Source organism: Salarias fasciatus, chromosome 10 (genome assembly GCF_902148845.1).
Source record: "Salarias fasciatus chromosome 10, fSalaFa1.1, whole genome shotgun sequence".
Taxonomy (NCBI): domain Eukaryota; kingdom Metazoa; phylum Chordata; class Actinopteri; order Blenniiformes; family Blenniidae; genus Salarias; species Salarias fasciatus.
In genome coordinates this window covers 12,574,088-12,581,830 of record NC_043754.1, presented here as the reverse complement: position 1 = coordinate 12,581,830, position 7,743 = coordinate 12,574,088, and positions in this window count along the sequence as shown.

The following is a 7,743-nucleotide window of genomic DNA, read 5'->3' as shown; positions in this document are numbered from 1 at the left end:
CACGCTTCCGCCTCGAGCTCCACCCTTCCCGCCGAGGCCACGCCCACACGGGGCCACACCTCGGCACGCGATAGGCCGCCGTGCCGGTTTCCCCGCCCCTTTTCTCCATGATTTAGCAGCCATTGGCCAATGACACGCAGCATGTCGGCCTAAGTACCGCCCACTGAGGTCAGGAAGATTAAAAAAAAAACCCTCCTCCTCCTCCACCTCCTCCTCCCAGCACGGTCCTGTCCTTTCACGATGCAGCCGGTATCAGGTCGTGAGAAAAATGAGAAACCCAACCCCCCCCCTCGAAAGACGGAAAAGAAATGAGAAAAAGAGCATCTATGGCTGCTGCTTTTTGATCTCCTGTTCGTTGGATAGGCAGAGTATCCCATCAGAAGCAGTTTTTTTTTTTTTTTATTCAATCATGATTTTTAATATCAACTGCTTTGATTTATGCTCCATGGACTTGCAAAAACATATCAGTGCACTTTCAGTGGTGTAACAGGTCGCTGCTCTATGGCCCTGCTTAAATGACGTTTCAACTAAACATGCATTGATCATTTTCGACATGTTTCACTGCAGTGTTTTGACAACTATGTCTATTCACACAGAAACTGCAGAAACGAATGACATAATGTAGTTTGCATGCTAGGCCACTAGTAAGTATTAAGTATTAGTAGTTAATAAATATTAACAATGGCAAAGTTCATGGACATTAATATGGACAGATAAAAAAGTTGTATTGTTGTCACGGGTGACTCTAACCAATAAAACTAACAATTTCAAGGAGAATATGGAGTCATGACTCTCTGGAGACCGCCATTGTTGTTTATTGTCAATATAGTTGCGCATGCGCTGAAGAACTATTTACTCCAGCTGGGGGTTATTTTCAAAAAGTTGTGTTTTCAGTGGCTCTCAGCCCAGATGCCATGTAAACTGACAGCCAGAACGCAACAAAAGTTTTCGAATTTCATTTGAAAATGTTTTGTAAGCATTGTGAACTCAATCAAAATGCTGATGAGAAATGTCAAGATGTATTTTAGAGAGAAGAAAGAAAGCTAACAATAACTACGATGGTGATGGTAGCAGTTAGTAATAAGGTTAATGGTGAGATGGAGGCAGTAGTCTGTGAGGCTGTTAAACACCTTGAGAGTCACAGTCACTCTTTGACAACTTCCAGGATCTGTTGCTCCCCTCCCACCACAGCTGGTGGTACTGCTCCGTTGGTCTGTATCTGAAAGCCTCTTAGATATAGATGGAAATTCAGAGGAAACGAAGCCTATCCGTGTTTACGTATGTAATGTCAAACATAAACGAGTCTTCATGTTACACTGGGCGCTAGCTCATGTTTTCCTGCTTGTTGTACAGAGGTTGCAAAAATCATCGGAAATATTCTAATTTCCTGCATGGCATCGTCTCAAAATGTGAGCTGCATCCTTGAACACAAAGTGCTTAGCTGATTTTCATTTCACTCAACTACTGAACAACAATGCTACAGCTATAAGATTAAAACAAATCTTCAACAAAGAAATCTATGCATGGCTTAAAGACAGATTTTTATTTGGGAAGGTATTCTTGAGTTGATGTATCATGTTTATACAGTCAAAGAGCCGCATGAGGCTTGGTCATGTCCTAAAGACGTCCAATGACAGAATAGCCAACGTTGCCATGAGATGGACTGAAACACCAAAGAGCACCTGACTGTGATGAAAGAGCTGGGAGAAATGAGTCGATCACGGGGCAAAGCACAAGCCCAAGCTCAGGACAGGGTTGGGTGGCCGACTATTATAGCAGCCTGATGAGCAGGATGAGCCGAGTGAGTTGTGTGGTATTAAAGCAAAAACACTTTTTTCATCTAAACTTGTGACCAGATCACATTTTATGAAAAACATCAGGAAAACAATAAAACTGACCATTCAAATAATCTTGTTGTTGTATATGAAAGGATATCATCCCATTGTCATTCTTGGATTTTTATCCCCAAAGGATATTATGGTTCTATTTGTGTATATCTATATTGCCTTGTAATGGGAATTTCACTCTGAAGTCAAAATATAAACCAGTGTCGCACAATTAAATGTAGCGACACCCGGGAGACAGTTATCTTAGCTTTAATTAAAGGCGAGAAACAGTAGGAAGCAGCTGGTCTGCTCCAAAAGAAACACGACCCATCAGTGCCAGTACATTAGCATGTTTCGCTTCAGGTGTTTCATTTGTTTAAAACAAAAAAAAAGCAAAGATTTATAAAGATGAAAAGTGGAGGTTTTTTAAAAATGTTTTTCTTGCCGTCGTTTTGTTACCTTTTAAAACTTGTACATATTGTCCATCCCAAGAATGAACAGGAGCGTAACCAGAAACGTTAAAGAACAGAATAGAAATGTCTGTTAGCTGTCCTCTCATCCGCCCGATAACTGACCACCCAGCCCTTCCTCCTCCATCTCCCGCCCACCGCCTTGTCCCCCGTCTCTTTATCTGCCTGGCTGTCCTCCTCGGCGTCCTTCTCTCCTGTACGGTCATTATCACCGAGAGGTCATCGAACAGCTTTGACTCCGTCCGTCTCACCGACCCTCGACTGGCAGCCTTACATGCAGCCGCAAACGGCTATCTAATAAATCTGTCACTTCAAGTCCAGCAGGGAGAGAGTGATAAATTAAAGCCTGCGGCGTCCTGCATTAATAAATACGTAGAGGAGAAGACGTGCAGACAACAGGAAGAAGACGGGGGCAGGTATTGGCAGGATTATAGGGTGATTGGATTAAAGTGATCCGATTAAAATTATTGGTTACAGATGTCTGATAACAGAGCCATTCATAGAGATAAAAGTATATTGAATTGTAGAGTTTACTGATCAAAGGGAAAGATTCATGCTACAATAAGGAATGTCTTCGTGCACGCTAAACCCAAAGACTTCTAGATAAAATAATCATAGGATCATTGTATAATTTTATGTGTTGCTTCTTTAGGCACTGATCATTAATGTTCTGCATCAAAATTATTATCCATTTTTAATGGAGTTGTTGTTATATTCTCTGGAATAACACACTGGTTATGGGTTTGATAATGATGATTCTTTGTAAAAAGGGATTATTTTCCTGGCACTGTGTTTTAATCAGTGTAACCGTTGTGACACACAGACTGCCATCATATATCACTACTTTTGCTTTCGACCCCAATTTCTTCAACCTCGTTTTTTCTTTTTTTTAAATCCTCATTTTGTTCCACAAACAGAAGTACTGAAGTGAAGCTGTGTTCACACACTGGAGGGCGAAACCAGCAGGAGGAAGGGGAACTGTTTGATAGTGCTCCTGCTTTCTCCTCTCGCAGTGGGTGAAGATGATCAGGTGGAGGTTTCCAGTGATTTCTAGGACAGAATAACTAGTCTTACTGGCCTCACTCAGGAGACGACGCCCTCTCTGCCCACTGTCTCTTTTCTCACACTCTCGCAGCTTCAGATCCACATGCATTGTTTTATTTAATCAGGATCTCCGTGCCCAGCACAACCCAAAAAACAAAGCACCGAGCAGAAAGGGAAATGACATACATATTTATGAAATTATTTATGGGCCCCGTATTTCTGTATAGTTGATGCCTGAAATTCCTCTGTGTTCAAAGCTAGTGAGATGTGTAATTTGCCTGAGCGTATGAAATTGCTAATAGCCAGTTTTACCATGTGTTCGTTCTCTGGCTTTTTTTTTTCCTGTGTACTCTGCCATATCCAAGAGTGGATAGGTACTATGAATAAAACATTGGATCCATTAAAAAATTAATCGCCTCTACCTTAGGCGTGATTATGGTGCAATTTGTCCCAGAGTGCACGAGTGTGTTTGTGAGTGCAAGTGTGAGTAGAGGTTGCAAAGAGCAAACGTGCACAAGATAAGTTCACAACTCCACTATTCATGATTTATACTGGAAAATTTCACTTGATAAAAAAAAAAAAAAGAATATAATTTACGTAATTGTACAAACTTGAAAACACATTAAAAATAAGAACAAACAGGACATTTTGACCTGACAGAAATTGTACATGGATGAATTATGTATCAGTTTGCATACATATGTTGTGCAGGTTAAACACTGTCGGAGCTGGGAGTTCTGGGTTTTGGCAGCATGAAATATTCAGAGGTCGCATGTGCTGCCAACACAACAAAGTGTGGACGGACACACTCTTGGGTGGCTTTGGGGATTTAAAAGATCCTCGGATGTGAGATGGGATGGCGGGGTGAGGGGGTCGTATTTGTCCATCTTAAAGCGATATTTCTTAAATGTCAAATCTGAGACATGACGAAAAAATTAAGGCAACTCTTCCAAGTTTTTATTTGCAGAACATCTGTTCCCCTGATTTTCTTTTTTCTCTTTCTTTTTCCGGACAGTCTCAGATTTGTCACATCATTCATCCATCCAGTGTACTTTACCCTGGTGTGGCCCCCCCTGGGATCCAATACTAATTAAGGCAAAGAGGTCTGACTGGGTAGCAGGCTGGGGTGACTGTGGCATGTGTGCACGTGTGTGTGTGTGTGTGTGTGTGTGTGTGTGTGTGTGTGTGTGTGTGTGTGTGTAGGAGTCTATGTCTCAAAGGCCAGGCTGATTTCATGACTCCACTGGGTACAGAAGCGATAATAAATTACAACAGAGCAGCAGCTGGGGGGCGAAGAGAGGAGGGGTGGGGTCGGGGGGGTCCCCTGATGTGGGCTTCAACGTGTGTGTGTGGATGTGCATGCTTGCACGTGCACACACGATTGAGCAAATATGTGGCTAACACTGTCAGCGGCGCGTTTCAAAATTCAAGACTTGGCTCAGCTTGAAAACTGGAAACAGACAGAAACCGATTCCTCTTCAGTCCAGTTTTTGTTTTTTAATCTGATGACGATGAAACTGTGCCCTCATTAAAACAGAAAATGTGACAACTGATTTTAAAAAAACATGATCGAACTCGCTTAATAATTTGCCGAATAAAATCAATTTTATTCGGAGAGGTAAAATCAGAGAGCAAACTGGCGACATTAGCATAATTAGTTTAACTGGCAGAGACAATGAGTGCTGCTGGATTATCCACTTTGCCCCCCCGTGACAGCTGGGATCATAAAATGGGAACAGCACACATTATTGAAAAAAAAAAAAAAAAAAGAAAAGTTTCAAACAGAACTGTGTGAAAGCCCCCCTAGTGAAAGAAAATGTCACCTTCCTTTCAAACCGAGACTGGATGGAGCCAAATCGTTATTGATCCCCTCAGTGTGGGGAAAGTGGGTCGAGGAGGAACCAAAAGTTGTAATCGTCTTCCACGACGTCCCCGTATGTTGAGTCACTCCCTACTATATGTGGCAGTCTGCGATGTGTGAAGTTGTTGTTGCCATGGCGATGTCACATTTGGGTTACTGGTTCGTTCGTTTACTTGCAGCAACACACACACACACACAAAAGCAAAAGGATTTTAACTCTGCTTGTTGTCTTTTATTTGCATCCTCATTTTAGCCACAGATTTAGAAACAAGCATCAGTATGGCAAAAGGTCCTTCATGTGTTTGAGCGTGTGATTAAACGCAGAGCACGAGACGTGTGCGTGTGTGGGTCAATGTGTGTGTGTGTCTGTGTGTGTGTGTGTGTGTGTGTGTGTGTGTGTGAAAGCAATTGAGGAACTGTGCCTCTCAAGCCGGAGTGGTTTCATTTACCTTCTGGGCACTTCTCCATGGCTGATGAGTCTGGCTGGGCGGCAGGCTGAGAGGAGCCAGGATCACAGACACTGGATGGAAGTGGTGGCAGGCTTCAAGTTGAAAAAATAAATAAATAAATAAATAAATAAATCAACCCTTTTGATCATCTTTCATTTGAGGATTTCCATGGAAATTGGAGAATGTTTTGGAGAGCGTGCAACGCGAATCATTACTTTTCAGCCACTCCTATCATCAAGTCCAGATCTGACTTTGTCCTTTACTGGTTAATGATCAAGTGCTCGGCGGCTAATGGCGTTTCCATCACCCTCAGCTGCACACGCGGACGGGCCGTTGGGCTCGCTGGCTGCTTTGGTCTGCCACAAACAATCAGCTTGACTGGAGACGAAACAGCACGAATTCATCAGAAACTCATTACGTGCGGCTCTCTTGAAAGAGTCGCGCATTTACATTCAGTGCTACAGGGATGGCGTTGCTCATTTTCCTGAAAGGTGTTATAACGACAGTGAGAGCCTTGCGGATCTGTTTTATCACACCGAGTGTAACACAACAGTCAGATGAAACTGAAAACTACTACAAAGGATCAACACAAATTCTCACCTGCAAAGCTAAACTGGACATGTTTCGTTGATTTGTTCACCTGTACATTTCATTATCTGGTAATTAGCAAATGTTACAAAGACAGTGATTGTTGAGATGCCATTTTCATCAAATTTGGCTCTTAAAGGAGTCCACAAGTGAGTGAATTATCAATATAATCTTGTTAGTTATTTGTAGTGGTGCTCTGACTCTTCTGTTGGTCACGATGCAGCTTTCCGAAATTCATTGAGTTTGATGGCAGGGATGAAAAGTGTTTGTGCTTTGTTAGTTTACCAAATTCTTTTTTTTTTTTTAGGTAATTTGTATTTTTAAACTTTTCTTTCTTAATATACTAAGGAGGGGAGGGCAGAGGATCAAAAAAAGTGTGTTTGTCATGTGCTGACTTGCTGGCTGTACACAGACCTGGGCTGCTGTTTCTCCTGTAAAGGCTGGCCGGCGGAGGTTCAGTGTCTGTGTTTGTCTTTCTCGTTTTCCGATTTCTGTGCGTCTGTACAAACACGCACATGCACACACACACACACACACAAACACACACACACACAGAGTGCTGACAGAGGCTAAAAGACAGAGCCATGGACAGAGGAATGCTGAGTCAAGCAGACCTGAGCCTCTCCCTGCCCCAATAAAGGTACAACACATGTGGTCTCATCAATAATGGAATGTTCTTCAAGATCTGAAGAGACATTCACATGGTCGTGAGTGTGTGTGTGTGTGTGTGTGTGTGTGTGTGTGTGTGTGTGTGTGTTTGTTTATTAAGATATCCAGCTAGTTTTCTTTGGGTGCTGTGTGTTTTTATTTTCATTCTAAGGAAGAAACTTCCCATTTCATGACCTCTGTAGTTTAGAATTAAAGTTCAGTTTAAGGAACGTTCACAGCTCATGTCAGGTTGAGTCTCACTGAAGCGTTAGCCAGTGGCTTCTGATCGCTGTGGAAATGTGTGTTTGTGGGGGTGGGGGTGGGGTGCACAGAGGGAGATAGCTCAACTCATTCCAGATCATTTTAACTTCGAGGTGGAGCGTCAAGAGTGTCTTATCAGTGGATGCAGCTGCACCTCCGAGGACACTGCGAGGCGCTGCCATGTGTGCGTCAGCCAGCAGAAAACCGCTCTGCAATATGCGCACAAGTCGGCTACAAGCTGCAGGTTTCCAGACGCGGCTGTATGTTTCTATCCCCAGCAACCCTGTAATGCCTCATAATCTTAGCTTCTTCAAGGATTTCGCAGCAGATGTTCTTAAGAACTCAAACTACTATTTAGTTTAAGTGCTACTGTGTGTTCACTGGTAACCAATGGACATGGTTCCAAAGGTTTGCTGCCCATCAGTAACATCAGTTCAGCAGCACATATTGAAGTTATAGCAGGCTCGATAAGTAAACTGAACATGACCAAGTTCATTTAACAGCCTTGAAGATTCATATTAACTTCTCAGACCCCATTTCCATGACGTTTTCAAGTGAGAAAGCAAACTTCCATTTTGCTTTGAAAGACTGTTTGC